At 43.5% G+C, this 26,596-nt stretch overlaps 1 long non-coding RNA gene across 1 annotated transcript; it reads left to right on the top strand.

Annotated features, from left to right (window-relative positions):
• Positions 1–11,319: 11,319 nt before the first annotated feature.
• LOC140636216 (uncharacterized) lies at positions 11,320–17,924 on the top strand. Its single transcript, XR_012033516.1, has 3 exons — positions 11,320–12,117; positions 16,486–16,652; positions 17,436–17,924. It is a non-coding gene; the product is annotated as an uncharacterized lncRNA (long non-coding RNA).
• Positions 17,925–26,596: the final 8,672 nt, after the last annotated feature.

Genomic DNA, 26,596 nt, shown 5'->3' with positions numbered 1-26,596 from the left:
AGGAGTGGTTGGGAGGTTGGTGCGGTTACAGGAGGGTAACACGAGAACGTTGCTGTGATAAAACTGTATCTTGAAGGTGGTGATGGAAACATGAAGCCACATGTGATAAAATTGTATGGAAGTTAAAACATTCAAAAGACACTAAGACATTGTATCATGCCTATAACCTGGCTGTAATGTCATACCGCAGTTTTTTTGTGTGTTTTTTCTATTTGTTGTTGTTGGGTTTTTTTAATATTTTATTTATCCATGAGAGACACACAGAGAGAGGCAGAGACACAGGCAGAGGGAGAAGCAGGCTCCATGCAGGGAGCCTGATGTGGGACTCGATCCCGGGACTCCAGGATCACGCCCTGAGCCAAAGGCAGATGCTCAACCGCTGAGCCACCCAGGTGTCCCTTGTTGTTGTTTTTTAAGTAAGTTTTCGGCCCAACATGGGGCTTGAACTCACCGATCAAGACTCGCGTGCTTTAGCACCGGAGCCAGCCAAGCTCCTCAATTATACTACAGTCATGTAAGAGGTTTCGACTGGGGGAAACTGTAAAGGGTACACAGTTCCTCCGTATTCTTTTTTACAACCACATGTGGACCTATAATCTCAATTTTTAATATCAACAAATCAGTTCCTATAACATGGATGCATCTCCAAATAATTATGCTGAGTGTAAGAAGCAGGGGAAAAGTACATACTGTATTATTCCATTTATATAAAATTCTAGAAAATGCAAACTAGATGGAAAGCAGATCAATGGGGACGCCTGGGGGGCTCAGCAGTTGAGCAACCGCTTTCGGCCCAGGGCGTGACCCCGGGGTCCCGGGATCGAGTCCTGCGTCGGGCTCCCTGCGTGACACCTGCTTCTCCCTCTGCCTGGGTCTCTGCCTCTCTCTGTGTGTCTCTCATGGACAAATAAAACCTTTAAAAAAAAAAGAAAGGAATTCTTAGAAGTGATGCCTATGTTCCTTACCTTGACGTGGGGACAGCTGTCCCCATACCAGAATCTGTCGGGTTGAACACTCTCTGTGCGACTTACCGTGGCCCAGCTGTGCCACAACAGAGCCGTGAAAGCCGTGCAACGTGCAAGTCACGGTATCTGCGACAAAACTAAATTTTCTCATCACGATTTCACCAAGCTGATCTCCTGTGAAAGATGAAGGGCTTCATGGTCCAATTTGATGAAGGCTGAGAGGATCACTGCAGATTTAAAGTCCAGCTGAAGCTTCTCGGGGAAGCACAACCCCCCGCAGCCTCTGGGCGGAGGCTGCCACCAGCTGAACCTGTTTCCACAGAGTGTCTATTGTATGAAGTGAAACTGCCCTCGGCAATTTTTGGAAGCTTATCTGGAGAATTTTGATAGCTGAGGAGTTTTTCCCACATTAGCCAAAGGCCAAACCTTCCGATGTCCTTCCTTCCAAAGACCCCAACTTCGGGGCTGGGGCTGCGGGTGCCCCGAGCTGCATGGACACGCGCGCGCACACACACACACACACACACACACACACACGCATACTTTTTCTTAGAATGTGGAAGTTGCAACTTGGAGGGAGGCCTGGATGGCTCAGTGGGTTGAGTGTTGGACTCGATGTCAGCTCCGGTCGTGATCTGAGGTGAGAGAGCGAAGGCCCGAGTCCTCGCTGGGGCTGGGGCTGGGGCTGGGGCTGGGGCAGGCGGCCTGGGCAGCAGCTCACAGCCCCCCGTGCTGGGGGGTAAGGAGGGCAGAGGAAGGGCCACGCGGCGCCGGCCCTCAGGGGCGGGTGGGGAGGGTGACCCCGCTCCAAGAGCCTCCTGTGACCGCCGAGTAACCAGACCCCGAAGAAGAAGGAGCCACAGGATGGGATCCCGAGTCCTTGCTCACTGGCCATGTCCATAGATAACGCTGAAGGGACTGACTCCCCTGAGTAGGCTTCCGATAAAGGCCCGGCCCCCCAGGCCTCAGGGCCACCCCGACGGGACCCCTCGCGCTCCTCGAGCTTCCTCTGTGTCTTCACTTCATAAACTGCTCGCCTGTCCCCTGTGTCCCCGAGGCTCAGTGTTCACCCCCGGGAGACGAGGACCAAGCTGTCCCCCGGCAATGGGTATAGGCCAGTTCGAGGCCTACTTGAGGTCTAAGATCCCTTCTCCCCTTCCCTTGCCCCTTCCCCTGCTCTTTAACTACATACACAGGGGGGTCCCTGCGTGGCTCAGCGGTTAGCGCCTGCCTTCGGCCCGGGGTGTGACCCTGGAGGCCCGGGATCGAGACCCACGTCGGGCTCCCTGCATGGAGCCTGCTTCTCCCTCTGCCTGTGTCTCCGCCTCTCTCTGTGCCTCTCATGAATAAATAAAATCTTTAAAAATAAATAAATAAATAAATAATATACATAAATAAATAAATACAATCTTGAAAGAAGAAGTTACAGCTTGAAGAACGCACACTAGTGTATAAAACATATTAAATACGTGCAAAAAAATAATAAAAAACCAAAAAAATTTAAAAAATACATGTGATTTTTAGACATGGGGGAGGGGCGGAGTGGGTGAAGGGGAGTGGGAGACACAAGCTTCCAGGTCTGGAATGAGGGAGTCTGGGGATAAAAGGCACAGCCCAGGGAATAGTCGCGGATGCTGTCCTCGTGCTGCACGGTGACCGGGGAGCTACCCTGTGAGCGCAGCGTAACGTATACAGGTGCTGAATCACCATGTCCTACACCTGAAACTAACACCTTATGGGTCAACTATGCCCCCCCAAAAAAAATTGTAAAAAAGAGAAACTGTGCAATTTTCTTTCTCTATAAAACCTACGTCCTTAGGGCTGTGCTATTTCTAAAACTCAATTTCAAATTTTTATTTATTTTTAAAATTTATTTTTTTAAGGTTTATTTATTTATTTATTTATTCATGATAGACATAGAGAGAGAGAGAGGCAGAGACACAGGAGGAGGGAGAAGCAGGCTCCATGCACCGGGAGCCCGACGTGGGACTCGATCCCGGGACTCCAGGATCGCGCCCTGGGCCAAAGGCAGGTGCTAAACCGCTGCGCCACCCAGGGATCCCCTATTTATTTATTTTTTTAAGTAGGTGTCACACCCAATATGGGGCTTGAACTCACGACCCTGAGGTTGCGAGTTGTGTGCTCTACCGACTGATCCAGGCAGGTGGCCAGGCAGGTGGCCCAAAAACTGAGTTTTTAATTAATACTTGTGTATATAATCGGGGCTCCTGGGTCCAAAGTCAGTTAAGCATCTGACTCTTGGTGTCAGCTCAGGTCATGATCTCAGGGTCGTGAGATTGAGCCCCGTGTGGGGCTCTGTGCTTAGCGAGGAGTTGGCTTCCATTTCTCTCTCTCTCTCCCTCTGCTCCTCCTCCACCACCTTTGAGATTTCTCTTTCTCTCTCTCTCTCAATAAATAAATCTTAAAAAAAAACTTTAGTCATAATCAATAACTGAATTTACTAAAAATGCAAATGGTAGAGTGTAGAGTGACATCATTGTCCTACTTCTATTCCCTACCTACCAATTCCCTCCCCAGAAACATCCAGTTTTGTCAGTTTCTTGTACAAACTGCCAAAAAGTCTATGCACACACAGGCAAACACACACATACATACTTACACATATGTCCTAGTACATGGCACACAGTCTTATTATATCAGTTTTTTAAAAATCATTTTTAAATAGATAACACAAAACGTTAAAATTCAATAGGCCTAATACTGAAGTTCTTCTCTACAGGCCCCTGCTTCCATCTTGTTCCCCTCCTGAACAACTAGTGTTACCAGTTTGTTGTCTTTCCTTCTAGACATGATCTATGCATATATAACCGGGTTTTGTGTTTTTTTTTTAATATTTATAAAAATATTTATTTATTTGAGAGAGGAAGAGAGCACACATGAGCGGTGGGGATGGGCAGAGGCAGAGGAAGAAGCAGGCTTCCCCCTGAGCAGGGAGCCCATAGTGGGGCTCCATCCCAGGACCCTGAGATCGTGACCTGAGCTCAAGGCAGATGCTCAACCAACTGAGCCACCCGGGTGCCCCTGTAGAACTGGTTTATCACTAGTAACACAATCTCGCTCTGTAAGTGCCGGGACTTTGCCTATTTGGCTCACCGTGTCTTTCCCAGCACAGTCCCTGGCACATAGGAAGTGCTCAATAAATATTTTTGGAGTGAAATCTTATCAACACAAACGTCATCCTTCCCTCTCTAATCCCTCTCTTCTCCAGTGTTCAAGCCAACCTAGCGAGTCTAATGGATTCTCACATGGAGGGGCTCCTAGCTGGCTCAGTCGCTAGGGCACTCGACTCTCAATCTCAACCGATTCATGCCCCATGTTGGGTGTGGAACCTACTTAAAAAAGAAAAAAATGAGGGGTGTTTGGAAGACTGACTCATTCTGTAGAGCGCCTGACTTTGGCTCAGGTCCTGAGCTCTCAGAGCCCTGGGGTCCAGCCCCTGTGGGGCTCCGCCCTCCGCACAGAGTCTGCTTGTCCCTCTCCCGCTGCCCCTCCCCTGCTGTGCTTGCACGTGCATCCTCCCTCTTTCTCTCTCTCAAATGAATAAAATAAAATCTTAAAAAAAATTAATTCTTCACTGGGTATTTTTTTCAGTTTCATCCCTTCCTTGCCTTTCTGTGGTCACAGTGCAAGCTCACTATTATGATTCATATTCCTGCAGCCTCCTAAGGAATCTCCTCATTATCTGTTGTGGGGGTAAACATCTCTGTGGAAAGAGAAGGCCATGTCACATCAGGTGTAGGAACACCAGCTTCTGGGACGCCTGGGGGGCTCAGCGGTTGAGCGTCTGCCTTTGGCACAGGGCATGACCCCGGGGTCCTGGGATCGAGTCCCGTCTCGGGTTCCCTGCAGAGAGCCTGCTTCTCCCTCTCCCGGTGTCTCTACCTCTCTCTCTGTGTTACTCAAGAATAAATAAAATCTTAAAAAAAAAAACCAACAAAAAAACGAAAAAACAAGGAACACCAGTTTCTGAGTTGAACTGCCCATGTTCATATTCCAGGTCAGCTACTCACAAGCGGTGGGACCTTGGGGATATATGTGACTTCAACAGATCATTGCCTCCCTTTCCCTGTCTGTACAATAGAGGTAGCAGCGCCTCCTTCGTAGGGTGGCTGTGAGATGAAATGGGCTAATATGTGAAGCACTTACACATATGCCTCCGACCTACAGTACGTGTTCGCTAAATGTTAGTGAGCTAATAGTACTACGGCACAATTCGTCTTCCTCAAGCACTGTTTTGAATACAGGTAAGTTATACACGTATAATGCTTGTGATGTTCTCAGAAACTGAACTTTAAGGCCCTCTTTCAGGTGACCTTTTCCCCCTTACTCAACCAGCTCCGTGAGCTGCTGAGTGTGAGCTCTAATCCAGGGCAGCTCCATATACCACACGAGGGTCACACGCACTCACCCCAGAGCCTCACTTAGCACCATCCCTCCCTCTGGGTACCTATGTTCATCTTGCCTTTTCTTCCTGCTTTTCCTTCGTCTCCTCTGCCTGTCTCTCTCTCCTTCTTTGAGGACTTCTGCCTCTGAATATAGAGACTGAGATACAATGTATATGTATGATACAGTACATTTTTTAAAAAACATTATTTATTTATTTATTTATTTATTTATTTATTTATTTATTTATTTGAGAGAGAGCACAAGGAGGAGGAGAGGCAGAGGGAGAGGGAGAAGCAGACTCCCCACTGAGCGGGGAGCCTGACACAGGACTCGATCCCAGGACCCTGACATCATGACCTGAGCCAAAATCAGACACTTAACTGACCGAGCCACCCAGGGGCCCCAAGATATAGTGCATTTATATTCCTATATTATACATTCTTAGATATTTTCCATTGTATGCATCCAGATGATTCCATTAGATTACAGTCAACTCCAATGTCTACAATGTTTATTCTTTTGTTACCTTTGTGCAATATGTTCACAATTAGCTCATGGACAAACATTTTATTTTTTCTTTCTTTTTTTAAACATTTATGGGATGCCTGGGTGGCTCAGCAGTTGAGCATCTGCCTTTGGCCCAGGGCATGATCCTGGGATCCAAGATCGAGTCCCACATGGGGCTCCCAGCATGGGGCCTGCTTCTCCCTCTGCCTATGTCTCTGCTTCTCTCTGTGTGTCACTCATGAATAAATAAATAATTTTTTTTAAAAAGATTTTATTTCCCGGGAGATCCCTGGGTGGCTCAGCGGTTTAGCACCTGCCTTTCGACCCAGGGCATGATCCTGGAGTCCCGGGATCGAGTCCCGCATCAGGCTCCCTGTATGGAGCCTGCTTCTCCCTCTGCCTGTGTCTCTGCCCACCCCTGCCCCTCTGTCTCTCTGTCTCTCATAAATAAATAAATAAATAAATAAATAAATAAATAAATAAATAAATAATCTTAAAAAAGAAAAAAAGCCTAATGTGATGTAGACCCAATATGCTAAGCCACCTGAGTGGTACAAAAAATAAGTCATCATCAAGGGCTGTCACAACCAGTAAGTGCTTCACAGAAAAAGATGCACCTGATCTAACCCCTGAAGAAAGGATCAAATGTTTAACAAACACGCGTCAAAGCAAATATTTTAGGTGGTAGGTACTATGTGAATAGCATGTTTAATGTGAAGTTCATTTGAAATTCATTTAAATTTCATTTAAAACTCAGTTTCAATATTATTTGGTAGGCAGATCATTCAAATGGCATTTACTGGGGCACCTGGGTGGCTCAGAGGTTGAGCATCTGCCTTTGGCTCAGGGCGTGACCCTGGAGTCCTGGGATCGAGTCCCACGTGGGGCCCCTGCATGGAGCCTGCTACTCCCTCTGCCTGTGTCTCTGCCTCTCTATATATATCTCTCATGAATAAATAAATAAAATATTTTGAAAAAAAATAATAAGTTATCAGGGGCTTTTGAAAAGCCACTGATGATGTTCATTTGTGTTCCCAACCTACCAGAGTGACTTCCCCATAGAAAATGATGTGAGGAATCATTATAGGAGTTCTGTAGCATTGAAGCAAGCACCTTCCTCCTTAAAAATAACAAATGATTAAAAAAAAAAAAAAAAAACACCCTACGTGTATACCACACGAGAAAATAAATATAGACTGAAAAACAGCATGAGAGAATCTAGGTAAGAAGTTAAGTGGGGCGTCTGGGTGGCTCAGTCGGTTAAGCATCCAGCTCTTGATTTTCGCTCAGGTCATGATCTCAGGGTTGTGAGACTGAGCCCCATGTTGGGCTCCCTGGGGTGGCGTGGAGCCTGCTTATGATTCTCTCTCTCCCTCTCCTTCTGCTCCTCCCCCGGCCCCCCCCTCACCTCAAAAAGAAAGTTAAGACAATACTTAGTGGTATTCCTTGCTTATAGTGAAGATGTCATTTCATTTTATTATTTTAAAAATATAATGTTTATTTTCTTTTTAAGTAAGCTTTACACCCAGATGGGGCTTAAACTCACAACCCTGAGATCAAGAGTCACATGCTCTGCAGAGTGAGCCAGCCAGGTGCCCCCAAAGATATCATTTTAAACCAAAAATGATGTGAAACAAAGTTAAAAGGAAGATCCAATGACAATTACTTAATCACGTTTTTTTATTTTTTATTTTTAAATGTATTTTTAAACATTTTATTTATCCATGAGAGACACACAGAGAGAGGCAGAGACACAGGCAGAGGGAGAAGCAGGCTCCTGCGGGGAGCCTGACGTGGGACTCGATCCCAGGACCCCAGGGTCACGCTGTGAGCTGAAGGCAGATGCTCAACCGCTGAGCCACCCCAGCACCCCCTCATATTTTTTTTTTAAAAGTAAACTGGAAATGTTTTGTTTAATGTTGGATGCTCCTATCCTTGACTAATTGCTATCCTGCATCACTCAAAGTCTGAAAAGAAACATGATCTTTGTGGAAATATCACAGCCTCATAAACCATGGTGCAGTCTAATCAAATGGCATCATCAACTTTTTAATTTATTTCCACATTTGTGAATACATAAAAGAGTATCATATTCCAGGGGTGTTTGATAAATATTCACTGACACCACCTTTCTACATCAGACAATAAGGTTAGTTGGGATTATTTTTACTAGTAGTCTTGACTGTCAGCAAAACAAAAGCAAAGTGCATTTCATTTGTGCTCACATTATAAAACACTTTTATTCAGATCTTAATTAAGAAAATCCACACTGGCACCAGAAAGATGGCAGTGCCCTCACAACATGGTAAGAAGCTGGTTTCACACCAAGGAACACAAAATGAGGGGTGCCTGGGCGGCTCAGTCGGTCAGACATCTGCCTCAGGCTCAGGTGATGATCCCAGGGTCCTGGGATCGAGTCCCACATCAGGCTCCCTGCTCAGTGGGGAGTCTGCTTCTCTCTCTCCCTCTGCCTGCTGCTCCCCTTGCTTGTGCACACGCTCTCTCTCTTTCTCTCTCTCTCAAATGAATAAATAAAATCTTAAAAGAAAGAACACAGAATGATGAGGTTATAATAGGTTTAGTTATCTTTCACAAATCTGTCCTCCTTAAATATGAAAAATAAGTGTGTTTCAAAGGTCTGTGCTTAAAACCAGGAATAAGGTTCTATTTGCTGAAAAAAGGTTGCTATGAAACTCTCTTGCTCATAGAGATGAGCCTGCCTTCCAGGAGACCAGTTTGCTCTCTGGTTATTTATGCTGAGCTCTACGGTGAAGATAACTAACTTCCTGCACATGGGTGCTTTGTTCACAAAGGATAGCACTGGAAATGCCCTCCTGTCCCCTTTTGCTACTCAGAGTTTCTGTGGCAGTTTTTTAAATAAAAGGACACCCGTATTGACCACTGTATCCTTAATAGAATCTCACAAGACCTATGGTTATGGATGCCAGGGGCATGGGGATTCCCATGGCGATGTGGATAGAATGTGTATTCAAGGTGACAATGAAGGAACACCTGGGTGACTCAGGGATTGAGTGTCTGCCTTGGGCTCAGGTCATGATCCCAGGGTCCTGGGATCAAGTCCCGCATTGGGCTCCTGCATGGAGCTTGCTTCTCCCTCTGCCTGTGTCTCTGCCTCTCTCTCTCTCTGTGTCTCTCATGAATAAATAAATAAAATCTATATATAAAAAAACCAAGGTGACAAGTTGAAAAGATTTCCTTAGTACTGAAGCATCCACCCAGTGTTAACATCGTTTGGAAGACGATGCCACAGAAGCAAGAAAGAGAAACGTCTTGAAGATCTATTTGACATCCTTCAGTTTCACTCCAACTTCAACAAAAGCAGAAATGGCCAACCCAATAATGAAAGGGCAGAAAATAGCACCTAATTCTTAGAGAGTTCACAACTGTTCATTTTGGATTTCTGATTTGATCCTTCGATCCTTCATCTGTAAGCAAACACAATTTTATTTTAAATCCTCTTCTCACCCTGAAAAAAAATGCTTTGGTGCATAAGGGGAAAATAAGAGAGAGAGATGAGGGAGGGGCGGGGGAGAGAGAGAATTCTTTGTTGAGCCCAGCATCTCAAAAATGAGCAAAATGTGAATATGTTTTATGCTTCCATCCACTGAGGCACCCATGGACGCTGGTAAGTACCTCCTGAGTGAAGACTATATTAATTGTTCTTACGGCTAGATTTTTATCTACCATTGTTCAAGTCAGAATATGTACAATTTGAAAATGATGCTATCAACAATGATTATTATCTGTCTGAGTGGGTGTTGCTGAAAAGACCGATACTGGCTGACTCTACAGTTACTGGGTGTGGTTTTTTTTTTTTTTTTTTTTTTTTCTGCTTAAGAATTAAGGTTAGAAGGGCATCATGTCTGCAACGTATTCTTAAGTGGCTCAGAAAGAAAAAACTGTATATAGAAATACATAAAATGTTATAAAGAGAAGGCTATCTTCGCAACTTTTCTGTGTAATTGAAATTATACCAGAAAATCTTTAACTAGGGGTGCCTGGGAGGCTCAGTTTGTTCAGTGTCTGACTTGGTTTGGGCCCAGGTCATGATCTCAGAGTCAGGAGATCAAGCCTCACGTGGGGCTCCACGCTGAGCCTGGAGTCTGCTCGAGATTCTCCCTCTGCTTCCTCTCTCTCTCTCTCTCTCTCTCTCTCTGTCTCTAAAATAAATAAAGAAAATCTTTAAAAAAATTTTTAGGTATAGTTAAGGTTCATAACAGTTAAATATACTTTAAATATACTTTTACTTTTTTTGCTCTTTCTTTTCTTTCTTTCTTTCTTTCTTTCTTTCTTTCTTTCTTTCTTTCTGTTATCTTTCTTTTTTTTTTTTTTAAGTAAGCTCTATGCCCAACATAGGGTTTGGATTCACCATCCTGAGAGCAAGAGTCACATGCTCTACCAACTGAGCCAGCTGGGTGCCCTGTAATGAAATAACTTTTTATTTATTTTATTTTATTATTTTTGTAATGAAATAATTTTTTAAAAAGGGATTCATGGGACATGGAGGTGACTCGGTCAGTTGAGTGTCTGGCTCTTGCTTTCAGTTCAGGTCATGATCTCAAGGCTGTGGGATCAAGCCCCGTGTAGGGCTCTGCCCTGGATGTGGAGCCTACTTGGGATTCTCTCTCCCTCTCCCTCTGCCCCTCCCCAATGCACACTCTATCTCCCTCTCTAAAATAGATAAATAAACCTTTTAAAAAATCAATTGAGGACACCTGGGTGGCTCAGTCAGTTAAGCATCTACCTTCAGTTCAGGTCATGATCCCAGGTCCTGGGATCCGGCCCCACATCAGGCTCTCTGTTCAGTGAGGAATCTACTTCTCCCTCTCCCTCTGTGCTCTCTCTCTCTCTCTCTCTCAAATAAATAAATAAAATCTTTTAAAAAAGTTTTTAAATGAAAAAAATCAATTAAAAGTATGATTCCAAATTATGATGAAAAATATGTATCTAGGGCAGCCCAGGTAGCTCAGCGGTTTAGCGCTGCCTTCAGCCCAGGGCCTGACCTTGGGGACCTGGGATTGAGTCCCACGTCGGGCTCCCTGCGAGGAACCTGCTTCTCCCTCTGCCTATGTCTCTGCCTCTCTCTCTCTCTCTCTCTGTGTCTCTCATAAATAAATAAATAAATAAATAAATAAATAAATAAATAAATAAATAAAACATTAAAAAAAATATGTATCTAAAGAAACTTTGAAAAAAAATTTTAGGGGCGCCTGGGTGGCTCAGCGGTTTAGCGTCTGCCTTCAGCCCAGGGCCTGATCCTGGAGACCCAGGATCGAGTCCCACGTCAGGCTCCCTGCATGGAGTCTGCTTCTCCCTCTGCCTGTGTCTCTGTCTCTGTGTCTCTCATGAATTAAAAAAAAAAAAAAAAAAAAAAAATTTAAATAAACTGAAAATTCTATATCTTATGTTGAACATCAAATCTTCAGGTTATATTTTCATTAGATGAAACATTAGAAAAATACCTTTTTATGTTTTTATTCAGGAGCTACATTGTCAGAAATATTTAATACCAAAAAAGTAAAATACCAATTAATGGCATTTAAATTTTTGACTTTCCAGCAAAGATTTCAGTAGTTTCTCAATCTCGGTCCTTTGTTAACAACAAAATTAACTACATTCCAGGCTTTATTCCTGATCCAGCCGCTTTCAAGCTCTTTGACCTTAAGCAAGTTCCTCAACCCCTCTGGATCTAGCTTCTTCATAAACATTTAAAGTTATGTTAAGTTGTTTTACAGTTCCTTGCAGTACTAATATTCTAACGTTAAGTTCCTTTTTACAAATAGGGAAATAGAAATTCTAATCTTAACTAGCTTTCCAGAAGTCACATGAGAAAAAGAAAGCCTAATTTTAAAAGAGTCAATTAATTATATCCAGCCTGGATACAGATACACCAACAGGGAGCCCATTGTGGAAAACTGTCCTAAGCTTCCCAGGCACACCTGCTGTCAAGGATCCGTCCTCAAGGCATCAGTTGCCAAAGCTCATCTCACTCTATAAAGGGAGGGGACTGGCGAATTATAAACTCTCCGGTCTGGTCTTGGGAATATTTTCCATCTATCGGAGGTGAGCAATCTGAAGACAAGAGGAAGAAGGAAAAAGAGCCTCGGAGTCGACGTGATCTCCAAACAGACTTAGGACAGGAGATGATCTGGCCATGCGATTGTTGCTACAACAGTCTGTGTTTTGCAGCCCTTTGTAGCTACACAAACACTTTCTGGTAAGTGAGAAAACACGCTAGACTTATTTGAATCCTTGCCTTTTTATGTAACTTTAATTATGGGGAAGCTGCACAAAAGACGGAATACTGATCTCTTGCTCATCAGCATGTGGTTAAAGATCTAAGCGTTCTTTGTGCAGGTTTATGCTGTAATAAGGCAATACTCAGGCTTGAAATGTCTACTTTTCGGGTGCCTGGGGGGTTCAGTGGTTGAGTGTCTACCCTCGGCTCAGGTCATGATCCCAGGGACCAGATCGAGTCCCACATCGGGCTCCCTGCAGGGAGCCTGCTGCTCTCTCTGCCTGTGTCTCGGCCTCTCTCTCTCATGAATAGATAAATAAAATCTTTTTTTTAAAGATTTTATTTATTTATTCATGAGAGACACACAGAGAGAGAGAGAGAGGCAGAGACACAGGCAGAGGGGGAAGCAGGCTCCATACAAGAAGCCCGATGTGGGACTCGATCCCGGGTATCCAGGATCACACCCCTGGCTGCAGGCAGTGCTAAACTGCTGCACCACTGGGGCTGCCCAATAAATAAAATCTTAAAAAAAAAAAAGAAAGAAACACTGATTTAGGAAAAGAAAATTCTTCTAAGAGACAATATTTTGCTTTGCAATTTATTCATCCACTCAAGAAGCGTTTATTTATTTTATTTTATTTTTTCAAGAAGCATTTATAAAGTACCCACTGTAAACTCAGAATTAGATTACAGTTGACCTTTGAACAAAACAGAGGTTAGGGTGCCCGTCTCCACCCTTTACAGTAAAAAATCTGCATATAACTTTTGGCTGCTTGAAAACTTAACCACTAATAGTCTACTGTTGACAGGAAGCCTTATTAATAACATAAACAATGGATTAAGATGCATCCTGTATATGTATTATATCCTATATATAATACATGTGTTGTGTATATGCTATATATATAATACATATGTTATAGGTGTTATATACTATATTCTTACATTGAGTAAGCTACAGAAAAAGAAAATATTATTAAGAAAATCATAAAGCAGAGAAAATACAGTAATGTATTGAAAAACCCACAGGCGTATTAGTAGGGCCATGTAGTTCATTCAGTGTTGTTAAAGGGTCAACCATAATTCTAAAATCTGTGTATGGGGCAGATGCCTGGCTGGCCTAGATGGTTGAGCATGCAACTCTTGATCTGGGAGTGGTGAGCTGGAGTTGCAAACTGAATGGAGAGTTTACTAAATAAAATCTGTGTGTGTGTGTGTGTGTGTGTGTGTGTGTGTGTGAGAGAGAGAGAGAGAGAGAGAGAGACTACTCCCTGTCATGAAAAAACTTGTTCTCTTACTTGTAAAGGTTAAAAAATATACATTAATTCTCGTTAATAATTAACAAACATCGGGATCCCTGGGTGGCGCAGCGGTTTGGAGCCTGCCTTTGGCCCAGGGTGCGATCCTGGGGACCTGGGATCGAATCCCATGTTGGGCTCCTGGTGCATGGAGCCTGCTTCTCCCTCTGCCTGTGTCTCTGCCTCTCTCTCTCTCTCTCTCTCTCTCTGTGTGTGACTATCATAAATAAATTTAAGGGATCCCTGGGTGGCGCAGTGGTTTAGCGCCTGCCTTTGGCCCAGGGCGCGATCCTGGAGACCCGGGATCAAATCCCACGTCGGGGTCCCGGTGCATGGAGCCTGCTTCTCCCTCTGCCTGTGTCTCTGCCTCTCTCTCTTTCTCTCTCTGTGACTATCATAAATAAATAAAAAATTAAAAATAAATAAATAAATAAATTTTAAAAAATTAAAAAAAAATAATTAACAAACATCTTCTGAATGCTTAACATGTGTCAGTCACTGAGTCAACTCATTTCTATAGAGAAGAAATAATATAAGTGGTGAATGAGTAAGAGTAAAAAATGTGTGATTTTGGTCAAACATGCATAAGAAGGAGTACACAGTCTAGAGATAGGTCACTCAATTGAATCATTTACATTGTAACCCTCAAAGTGGTCAAATTAAATGACTTTAAATTTTTTTTTAAGATTTTATTTGTTTATTCATGAGAGACACAGGCAGAGAGAGGCAGAGACACAGGCAGAGGAAGAAGCAGGCTCCCTGCAGGGAGCCCAGTGTGGGATTTGATCCCAGGACCCTGGGATCACAACCTGAGCTGAAGGCAGATGCTCAACCACTAAGCCACCCAGGTGTCCCTTTAGAATGACTCTTAAATTCTAGTTAAGTATTTCCTTTGAATTCCTTTGAATCAAACCAGTTTCATATTATTTAACTCATTCATCTGTCCATTTATTCAGTATCTTTAAGGAACATACAAAGAAGCCAAAAAAAATAAAATAAAATCACGTTGGGTAAAAAATACACATAAATGAGCAAAGACAAAGCAGAATGTGAACAATATGATTCAAAGTTGCGTTGAGGGATGCCTGGGTGGCTCAGCGGTTGAACGTCTGCCTTAGGCCCAGGGCGTGATCCTGGAATCCCGGGATGGAGTCCCACTCGGGCTCCCTGCTTGAGGCCTGCTTCTCCCTCTGCCTAGGTCTCTGCCTGCCTCTCTCTGTGTCTCTCATGAATAAATACATAAAATCTTAAAAAAAAAAAAAAAAAAAAAAAAAAGTTGTGTTGAAAAAAAATAAAAAATAAAGTTGCGTTGAAAGATTAAACTGAAGCCTATTAAAATTTTTAAGAGCTTATTTGAGCAAATATTGATTAAAAAAATTTATTTATTTAAATAACCTCTAAACCCAATGTGAGACTTGAACTCATGACCCTAAAATCAAGAGTCATAAGGTCCTCTCACTGAGCCAGCCAGGCGTCCCTGAGCAAAAATCTATTTGAATCAGCACCAAACCATAAATGGTTACAAGTGCTCCACAAGAGCTGGGGAGAGACTTAGGAAAGGTAGAAGCAAAGCAAAAAAACTCATTGATTGGCTGTAGCTTAAAGCCCGTTGGCTCTTTGTGCTTCCTTGTCCTTAGGGTCCAACTTTGTAAACTTGAGGCATTTACAGGCTAAGATTTTGGTTTGCTTTTTGTGGGTTCGTTACAGTTCCCTGGATCTAACGGGCTCCTTATTTAATTGAATTTAACAGTTGCATCCAGAAACTCATAGGAAAAATGGAAGGAGGGCCTGGCAAACATTAAGTGCTCAGTAAATGTGGGCTTAATGAATGAATGTAATATTAGAGGAAGCAGTCAGGACAAGATCCTCTGAGGGAAGTAATGGGCCTGGACTGAGGAGCAAAGGTCAGCCTGATGGAGCAAATGACAGTAGCAAAGGCCCTGTGGCAAAAAGGAAAAAAAAAGGCAGGATGTAGAGTTTCAACAGATTGGTTTGGTTGGAACAAAAGGGTTGGTTGATAGGCGGGAAGGAAGAATGTAAGGTTTGATAAGGTAGGGTACGTTCTGATACAAACCAAGCTGTCATAACAAATTAAAACATTTGTAACACCCTAAGTATAACAGTTTTGTTCTTAGAACTCTGACTTCCTCTCTTGAAATGTATTGATGGTAAAACATTAATTCTACAAAACCAAGCTACTTAAATAAGTAATATTTTGTGAACTGACTGAAGGGAAATGCCATCAAGATAAGGCAAGGGGCACCTGGGTGACTCAGTCGGTTGAGCATCTATCCTCAGTACCTGTGTCCATTAAGTATCCGACTCCTGATTGCAGGTCAGGTCATGATCTCAGGGTCGTGAGGTTGAGCCCCGTGTCAGGCTCCATGTCGGGCTCCAGGCTCAGTGCACAACTTTTTTTTTTTTTTTTTTTTTTATTTATGATAGTCACAGAGAGAGAGAGAGAGAGAGAGAGAGAGGCAGAGACATAGGCAGAGGGAGAAGCAGGCTCCATGCACCGAGAGCCCGATGTGGGATTCGATCCCGGGTCTCCAGGATCGCGCCCTGGGCCAAAGGCAGGCGCCAAACTGCTGTGCCACCCAGGATCCCCCCCCCCCCTTTTTTTAAAGATTTTATTTACTTATTCATAAGAGACACACAGAGAGAGAGAGAGAGAGAGAGAGAGAGAGGCAGAGACACAGGCAGAGGGAGAAGCAGATTCCATGCAGGGAGCACCATGTGGGACTCGATCCCAGGTCTCCAGGATCACACCCTGGGCTGCAGGCAGCGCTAAACCCCTGCGCCGCCACCAGGGCTGCCCCCAGTGTACGACTTGCTTAAGATCCTCTCTCTTGAAAAAAAAAAAGAAAGAAAAAAAAAAGATCTTCTCTCTCCCTCTGTCCTTCTCTCCCCACAAACTATCCCCCATCCCACCTCAAGAAAAAAAAAAAAAAAAAAAAGATGATAAAGCAAAATATAATGGTATAGGCAATGTCATGGATGGAAAAAAATTTAGAGATTATCTATTTTAATCCAACCCCTGTTTTACCAGGTGAGAGAGGTCAAGGATCCAGGATCCAGGACCAAGAGTGGGGTCCTATCTAAAGCACTGAGTATGCCGGGCTAGGCCTCATTTGCCAACAGTTGCTGGAATCTTTACTAATTACAACTCTACCTGAATTGCATGATTATTGTTATTTGAAGATCAATATGAAAAAGGTGAAATATAAAATTATTATTATTTAAAGATTATTTATTTATTCATTCATTCATTCATGATAGACACAGACACAGAGAGAGAGAGGCAGACACACAGGCAGAGGGAGAAGCAGGCCCTGCAGGGAGCCTGACGTGGGACTCAATTCCAGGTTTCCAGGATTGCGCCCTGGGCCAAAGGCAGGTGCCAAACCACTGAGCCACCCACCCAGGGATCCCCTGAAATATAAAATTAAAGAAAAGATAAAGACACCAGACGTGGAAAATACTGAAATCGTAGGGTGGGAAGTTTAGATGTGGTTCAGGGCAATACCTGAGAGAAATGAAAGGACAGGTCAAAAGACATTCCAACTAACAGCAGTTTTTTAGAGTGACTGCTTGAATAAGGAGCTAAAAATAATAAGAAGAATAGTAGGGGCACCAGACTAGCTCAGTCACAAGAGCGTGCAACTCTTGATCTCAGAGTCCTGAATTCGAGCACCTGTCAGGTACAGAGATTACTTAAATAAATAAAAATTAAGGAAAAAAAAAAGAATAAGAATAGTAAAACAAAAACGCTTCGCTTCCAAGTATGAACCTGAGCAGCATCAGATTTGATGGTGAACTTTGGAAGTGATTCAGCTTTTCAGGTAGACAGGTGACAGTATTAAAATTGATTTCATCATTAAAGAGTACACTTATGATAAGCACCGGGTGATATATGGAATTGTTGAATTACTATGTCATATACCTGAAACTAACAGAACACTGTGTGTTTTTTTTTTTTAATTTATTTATTCATGATAGTCACACGGAGAGAGAGAGAGAGGCAGAGACACAGGCAGAGGGAGAAGCAGGCTCCATGCACCGGGAGCCCGATGTGGGATTCGATCCCGGGTCTCCATGATCGCGCCCTGGGCCAAAGGCAGGCGCCAAACCGCTGCGCCACCCAGGGATCCCCAGAACACTGTATGTTAACTGTACTGAAATTAAAATGAAAAACTTAAATAAAATGTTTAAGAACAATAAATTTCTTCAAAAATGTAATTCTTTGAAAAGTATTTCTCTGAAAGATGAAAAGTTCTGGACAGTGGTTGCCCAACAGTGTGAACATACTTAACTACTGAAGTGTACACTTAAAAAATAGTTAAGATGGGGGACGCCTGGGTGGCTCAGTCGATTGAGCATCTTCAGGTCAAGATCCCAGGGTCCAGGGGATGGAGGCCCCCCATCAAGGCTCACTGCTCACTGAGGAGCCTGCTTCTCCCCCTTCCTCTGCTGGTCCCCCTGCTTGTGTTCTCTCTCTCTCAAATGATTATTCATTTAATTATAAATAAAATAATATTATATATTATATAAATAAAATAATCATTATTATATGAATATTCATTCATTCAATTATTCATTATAAATAAAATCTTAAACAAAAATAGTTAAGATGGTAAATCTTGGGGATCCCTGGGTGGCGCAGCGGTTTGGCGCCTGCCTTTGGCCCAGGGCGCGATCCTGGAGACCCGGGATCGAATCCCACGTCGGGCTCCCGGTACATGGAGCCTGCTTCTCCCTCTGCCTATGTCTCTGCCTCTCTCTCTCTCTCTCTCTCTCTCTGTGACTATCATAAATAAATAAAAATTAAAAAAATAAAAAATAAAAAAATTTAAAAAAGATAGTAAATCTTATTTTTAAAAGATTAAAAAGAAGTGCACACACATATATATTTTTCAATGAATTCTTTTCATCAGTTTAAACTTTTGCTCCATCTGCTCTGGAGCTCTATCCACTTTTCATGTTTTAGGAATGCAGATCCACTCAGGTCACCTCAAGCAATGGGAAGTCTTGCTATTTTAAGGATTCACGTGACTATAAAGGAGATAAGAATATCGTAGGAACCTAAGAATAGCAGTATGATTGGGCTTCAATTGGGAAGGAAAATGAACAGGGGACTGGCCCAGCGCCATGGCCATCCAGAGCCTGGGGTGCCTGGTCACTCTTGGCTGCAGCAGGAATGTAGTCTCCCCAACCATAGGGTGTCACCATCTGTCCCTATGACGACCCGCTGACTACCTCACTTAGTTATAGTTTCTGTTACTCATAATTCCGGCTTACTCATCCTCTTTCTATAACCGACTTTCAGCTTCTCTCCCCACAATCAACAGGCTGATTCTCTCTGTATATCTCAGTTCGAATTCTTGAAAGGACAAAACAACAAAACAAAACAGGAAACCTGACTGGCCTGGCTCAGAGCTCAGCTTCGGGGGGCGTCGGAACCCCCCCGGAGAGCCTGTTAGGCCACAGGGCGTCGGGTGTCATTCCCAGCTTTTCTGATTTAGTGGCCTGGGGCAGGGCCTGAGAATGTGCATTTGGAACAGAACCCCGGGTAATACATGGCTCTGGGCACCACTCTTGAGAACCACGGGCCTAGGTAATCCCCCCTTTCTCTGTCTGGACAGAGCAGCTGGGGCTCTACCTCATGTCACCGACGCCATCCTCTCAGGCTCATAAATGAGGATTTTTAAAAAACTTCCTTCTCTTATTGGCCTCCTCATTGAGGCAGTCTCCTGGGTCCTCTGCTCTTCACCTGGAATGTCTCTGACCTCTTTTCCCTTCCTTGGTCACTGCCCCAACCCAGGGTCTCATTCCCTGGGACCTGAATACCCGCAGAAAAGCTCCCCGTTCCAGGCCCCCCAACCCCACAGGCCAGATGACCTCCCCCCAGAGCCATCATTGGCTCCCTCTGCCCGTCTCAATAACCTAAACAGTTTGACACCTTTAAACTTTGTACTCTTTTTTTTTTTTATTCATAGAGACACAGAGAGAGAGAGAGAGGCAGAGACACAGGCAGAGGGAGAAGCAGGCTCCATACAGGGAGCCCGATGTGGGACTCGATCCAGGGTCCCCAGGATCACACCCTGGGCTGCAGGCGGCTCTAAACCGCTGTGCCACCGGGGCTGCCCTAAACTTTGTACTCTTAAGTCAATAACAGTTAGATGCTTGTTTTCCCACACTGCCACTTCCTTTCCCCTCAGGACCTCTTACCCTTTCCCTATACCGGTATTTCTCAAACGTTTCCGAAGGGTGGAGGGTATCCTTAGGGATCGGACCCCTTAGCAGCTTTTGAATCTTCCTCTCCCCACTTGGGAGAGATTTCTTGGTAGACTCCTGTTATCTTTCAAAGGTCAGGTAGAGGGCAGCCTCGGTGGTGGTGGCGCAGCGGTTTGGTGCCACCTGCGGTCCAGGGCCTGATCCTGGAGACGTGGGATCGAGTCCTGCATCGGGCTCCCTGCGTGGAGCCTGTTTCTCCCTCTGCTGCTAGCTCGCTCGCTCTGTGTCTCTCATGAGTAAATAAAATAAAATCTTAAAAAAAAAAAAAGGTCAGGTAGATTTTCCAACCTCTTCCATCTATTTTTATTTTCTTTTTCCAACTATTTTTGTTTTCACATTAAAGGGAGCTTTTAGTTGTTTGTCAGTGAGCCAAACGGATGCTTTGGGCACATCTTCGGTTTGTGGGGAGCTTCACATAGGGTTCCTGTGTCCCGGTTTGAGAAGGACCCCTGTAGACGCCACCTGCACTGTCTGCTCTCGTCCCTGTTTCACTTGGGCACTGCCTACAACACAACCCAAGAGTTCCCAAAAGTGCCACGCTGCTACCAAATTAAGTATAAACTGCTTTCTTCTGAATTCAAAGCCCTCCAAAAATGATCCTTCAAACCTTATTTCTGATACTAAGTTACTTTTTTTTCCAAATTGAAATATTTTAGTTAGTATGTTCTCAATATTTCATTAAATCTGATTGTTGGCAAGTGGCTTACTTCCCTAGACATCCAGGCAGTGGTTCCCCAGACCAGAAGAACCCCATCATTTGAGAATTCGTTCGAAATACATATATTCTGTTCTGTTCTACATTGGACTGGCTGAATCAGGAATTCTGGGTGTGGGGCTGGCAATCTGGATTTTAACAGGCCCACCAGGTGATTCTGATGCAGCTGGGGGCCACTGGTCTAGCATTTAGCTTACAGATCTAAAACAGATTATGATACAGATTAAGAATAGAAGAAGAATTTAGTGGAATATGAACTATTATTTAACTGTGATTTTTTTTTCAGATTTTATTCTGAAGTAAACATGGGGTCTGAACTCACAAACTCTAGATCAAGAGATGCTCCACCAACACAGCTAGCCAGGTACTTCTACTAATTAATTAATTAATTTAAGGATTTTATTTATTTGAGAGGGAGAGAGTGAGCCCAAGCTGGGGGAGCGGGAGGAGAAGCAGACTCCCCGCTGAGTGGGGAGCCCAAAGCAGGGCTCTATCCCACAGCCCTGGGATCCTGACCTGAGCTGAAGGCAGGTGCTTACCCGACTGAGCCACCCAGGCGCTGCCACCTAGAATTCTGCTACTAAATGTATTTTTCTTTCAAGATTTTATTTATTCATGAGAGAGAGAGAGAGAGAGAGAGAGAGGCAGAGACACAGGCAGAGGGAGAAGCAGGCTGTATTCAGGGAGCCCGACGTGGGACTCGATCCCTGGTCTCCGGGGTCACGCCCTTGGCTGAAGGCAGGCGGTAAACCACTGAGCCACCCGGGCTGCCCTAAATGTATTTTTCATACAGGCTCTTCTCAATTTAGAAACCATGTTCTAGAGGAAGAACCGATTAAGCCGTTTTAAATTCATTTGTCTCCTCCTAGTGGCAGGCTTTTAAATATTGAGCAGGACACCCTATTTAAGTTTCTTAAAAATTCTATTTCTGATTTTCCCAAGATTCCTCTTATTAACTACAATTAAAGACAATTGACTCTCTCCACCAAATTCCATAGATTTTTCTCTATTCGCTCTAACTGTGGCTCAGAAAATCATGTAATTTGTCTCCAACATAGCTCTTTTTAAACAGACTTGTAAATTTTCCCTCATTTTGTTACTTCTTAGCAGTAGAACTTCACTACTTAGAACACTTTGAAATGCATTTTCTTCCTTTATGGGACTGAAGGACTCCAGGTCATTATCTTTTATTCCTCTCACTATCACCCTCTTTCTTGCAATGCCCCAGGAACCACACAAGATCTTGGGACAAGCCACTGCCACCAAGTATCTTTGCAGTTAGCTCTTTGAGCCATTAAACTCCCTAGGGTGTGAAGTTTTTTTTTTTTTTTTTTTTTTTTTGACTCTTAAAGCCAACAAGACAAGGTTTGATTTTTTTTTTTTTCCAAAGGATTTCATTGATATGGCAGGCTAATTTATGGAGATACTAATACCCCACATTTTCCCCCTTAGGCTTTCCAAGCAGGTAGCGGGGCCCTTAGTATAACACTGCCTTGGAGGTCTAAAGAATGGAAAGCTGAGCTACCTGGAGACTGTGCCTTTTCCTGTCCATTGTTAGAGTCTGAGCTCAGTGAAAGAAATTGTGTTCCATGTCTGAGAGGGAGAGGGGGGACGGTGCCTTTATCTCAAACTGGAGGCCTGGAAGGAGCTCGTGAACTGGTATGTCCTCCATCCCCTTGCAGTGCCCTGGACAGGCGCCTAGCTAGGATCTGCGTAGCAAGGTGAGACCTTTAAACACCCAAGTTCCCACACACAGCAGGGATTATTCCTATGCTTTGGGAAACAGAATCCCTGCACTTGAAGGATCTGTGTGGCTTCAACCATGGGAATCTCAGTGGAAACCAATATGGGCTGGAGACAGGAAAGTTCTCTCCAAATACTATGTATGACCTGGGAGTGTAAAGGGGAGAAAACTCACAGAGATTAAATTTTCCTGCCATTCTGTTAAATATTAACAGTTAAATATTTTGAACATCACTCTAGATAATAATTACCTCTTGAGACTGTCATAAGGCTTAAAGTGGGTTCAGTCAAAACAAGCTAATGACACTTGACCCTTACCAACTCCTCCCTGCCACCACCCCCCCCTCCCCGCCCCCAGCATGGATCCTTAAGCCATCTTTTTGGATCCAGGGCCAAATAATTATGTTTCTGCTATACAATTGCCATAGAATTTGGTTCTCATCCAGCCTTCAAAGATTTTAATATTTTATTTTTTAAGATTTTATTTATTTGAGAGAGAGAGAGAGGGAGAGAGAGAGCATGCGCAGGGGGAAAGGGAGAAGCAGGCTCCCTGCTAAGTCAGAAGCCTGACGTGGGGCTCTATCCCAGGACCCTGGAATCATGACCTGAGCCAAAGGAAGATGTTTAACCAAATGAAACACGCAGGGTCCCCTCAAAGATTTTTTTTTTTACTTCTTTTTTTTATTTTTATTTTTTTATTAATTTATGATAGTCACACACAGAGAGAGAGAGAGAGGCAGAGACACAGGCAGAGGGAGGAGCAGGCTCCATGCACCGGGAGCCTGATGTGGGATTCGATCCCGGGTCTCCAGGATCGCGCCCTGGGCCAAAGACAGGCGCTAAACCGCTGCGCCACCCAGGGATCCCAGATTTTTTTTTTTTTAATCACCAAGCAATTTCTCTTACCTGTTCAGTTTAAAACTAGCAGCTTCTATTGTTTTAAATAATAGCTACAGGGACACCTGGGTGGCTGGTGGTGGAGCGTCTCTGTCTGCAGCTCAAGGCGTGATCCTGGAGTCCCAGGATCGAGTCCCACGTCGGGCTCCCTGCATGGAGCCTGCTTCTCCCTTTGCCTGTGTCTCTGCATCTCTCTGTGTCTCTCATAAATAAGTAAATAAACCCTTAACAAAAATAAGTAACAGCTATATTAAGATATAATAAACATACCATAAAACTATTTTTAAAGTATACAACTCAGTGGTTTTTAGTATATTCACAGAGTTGTGCAGCCATCACCACTAATTCTGGAATATTTTCATCACTTCTGGAAGAAACCACACAACCAGTTGGTCATCCCCATCCCCCCAGCCCTGGTAACTACTAACTGACCTTTTCTTTCTATAGGCTCGCCTAACTGGAAATCTCATATAAATGGAATCATTCAATATGTGGCTTTTGTGTCTGCCTTCTTGGTGTAATATGTTCAAATTCATCCATGTTGAAGCACGTATCTGTACTTCATTCTTTTCATCGGCAAATAAGATTCCATACATAGATCTGCCACATTTGGTTTATGCTTCTTCTTTTTTTTTTTTTTTTTTAAAGCCATCTCTGCACCAAGGTGGGGCCCAGGCTCACTCCCCTGAGATCAAGAGTTGGATGGGATGCTCTAGCTTTACCAACTAAGCCATCCAGGCGCCCCATTGCTTCTATTTTTAAATAAGGATGATGTAGTCTTTTTAAGCTAGCATCTGGGACTTATTATCTTTTTTAAGATTGAGAAGAGAATGTTTAAAAACATTATTATTTTTTTTAGACTTAAAAAAATTATTTGTCAGAGACAGAGGGTAAAAGCAGGGGGAGCTGCAGGCAGAGGAGAGGGAGAAGCAGCCTCCTCGCTGAGCAGGGAGCCCTACATGGGGCTCAACCAGGACCCTAGGATCATGACCCAAGCCAAAGGCAGACACTTAACTGAGTCACCCAGGCACCCTGAGAATAGAATTTTTTTTTTTCTTTTTGAAGTAAGCTCTGTGCCCAACATAGGGCTTAAACTACATGACCCCAAGATCAAGAGTCAATATATTTTACCGACTGAGCCAGCTAGGTACCCCGAATAGAACGTATTAAGAATGGGCTCCAGGGGCACCTGGCTGGGTCAGTCGGTGTCTCTGGAGGATGTGACTCTTGATCTTGGGATTGTAAATTTGAGCCCTATGTTGGATGTAGAGATTACTGAAAAAAAATCTTAAAAATAGAAAAATGGACTCTAATTAGAAACCATTGAAATTCCTCCCAATCACCAAAAGGCTTCTTTTTCCCCTTTTTCAAAGCTGATGTTGATGAGTTATTCTGCCCAAATAAGTACCTGTTTTCTGTCTAAGATGTTTCCACTTTTAAGCTAATTTTCAGGGCAGCCTGGGTGGCTCAGTGGTTTAGTGTTGCCTTTAGCCCAGGGCGTGATCTGAGACCTGGGATCCAGTCCCAGTTTCCCTGCATGGAGCCTGCTTCTCCCTCTGCCTGTGTTTCTGCTCTCTGTCTCTCATGAATAAATAAATAAAATCTTAAAAAAAAAAAAAGCTAATTTTCAAAGGGCATAAGCTCTAAGCCATGAAGCCTATATTATGTCTCCTTTCCTCCTAAGGGAATGGTTTTCTAGTTTGTATGCTATGTTTTTTTTTTTTTTTTTAATTTTTTTTATTTATTTATGATAGGCACACAGTGAGAGAGAGAGAGGCAGAGACACAGGCAGAGGGAGAAGCAGGCTCCATGCACCGGGAGCCCGATGTGGGATTTGATCCCGGGTCTCCAGGATCGCGCCCTGGGCCAAAGGCAGGCGCCAAACTGCTGCGCCACCCAGGGATCCCGCTATGTTTTAATATTAAAATTACTTTGCAGATTGTGTATACACGTTTTTGTAAATACATGGAGTATCTCTGAAAGGATTTGTAAGAAACTGGTAAAATTCGTTGTCTATAGAAGGGGATAAAGGGGAACAGGGATGGAAACTTACTTCTTACTCTATATCCTTTTTTTTTACTCTAGATCCTTTTGTAAATTGTTCAAAATAAAAAAAAAATTATGTCATAAATAGTACGATAATAACCTTGACTAGAAGTATGAGGTTTATTTGAAGAGGACTTCTTGGATTATTACACTGACCATAAAACACACATATTCTTGGGGCACCTGTGTGGCTTAGTAGGTTAAGTGTCTGCCTTTCTTTGGGTCATGATCTAAGGGTCCTAGGATGGACCCCGAGTCAGACTCCCTGATTACCCAAGAGCCTGCTTCTTCTCCCTCTCCCTCTGCCTGCTGCTCCCCCTGCTTGTGCTGTCAAATAAATAAATAAAATCTTTAAAAAAGCACACACGCATGCATATTCTCATTCCTCAAGCCTTTATGACTGCTGTTCCCTCAACTTGGATTGTCCTCTTTTTTTTTTAATTCTTTTTTTTTTTAAATTTATGATAGTCATACAGAGAGAGAGAGAGAGAGAGAGAGAGGCAGAGGGAGAAGCAGGCTCCATGCACCGGGAGCCCAACGTGGGATTCGATCCCGGGTCTCCAGGATCGCGCCCTGGGCCAAAGGCAGGCGCCAAACCGCTGCGACACCCAGGGATCCCTGTCCTTCTCTTCTTTATCTTCCCCTTTATCCTAATAAAATCTGACAAGCTGTGTAATTTTTGTTTACGAAGAAAGCACTTATAGATACAACACAATCTGATCTTCAAATGGAAAATATACAGTAAATATAAATATCTTAATCTTCATTTAATAAATAAAAACACCGAAGCTTAGAAAGCATAGCAGCTTGTCCCAGATCATAATTATGACACTTCAGAGCTAGAATTCAAATCTACAATTTCCAGCAGGTTAAGTGCTCTACCTTTTCTTTCTTTCTTTCTTTTTTTTTTTAAGCAATGGAATCCTATTTCTCTAATGGGGCAACTGGGTAAAAATGCACAAAGATGCTTACTAAAATGTTGTGTAATATATACTTTTTAAATATTTTAAGTAATCTCTACAACCCAAGGTGGGGCTGGAACTTAAAACCCTGAATTCAAGAGTCGAATGCTCTACCAACTGAGCCAGCCAGGCCATGCAAGTGTTGGGAAATAATATTACACAATAAATACTACATGGTTGCTAAAAACTATGATGCAGATCTCCATTTACCATGGAGAACTTGGAAAAGCATCCATGATACTGTATATAGTGAGAAAAGCAAGCTAAAAACAGGGGTATAAATTTAACACTTAAAGTAAGTGTAGACGGACACCTCGACCGCTCAGCGGTTGGGCGGCTGCCTTCCTCCCAGGGCGTGACCCTGGAGTCCTGGGATAGAGTCCGCCTAGGGGTCCCCGCAGGGAGCCTGCTTCTCCCTCTGCCCCTGTCTCTCTTGAATAAACTAATAAATAACAATCTTAAAAAATAATAATAATAAAAGTATGTGTATGGCAGCCCGGGTG

The sequence above is a fragment of the Canis lupus genome, chromosome 7 (assembly GCF_048164855.1).
Source record: "Canis lupus baileyi chromosome 7, mCanLup2.hap1, whole genome shotgun sequence".
NCBI lineage: Eukaryota > Metazoa > Chordata > Mammalia > Carnivora > Canidae > Canis > Canis lupus.
This window is presented reverse-complemented; position numbering and strand designations above follow the sequence as displayed.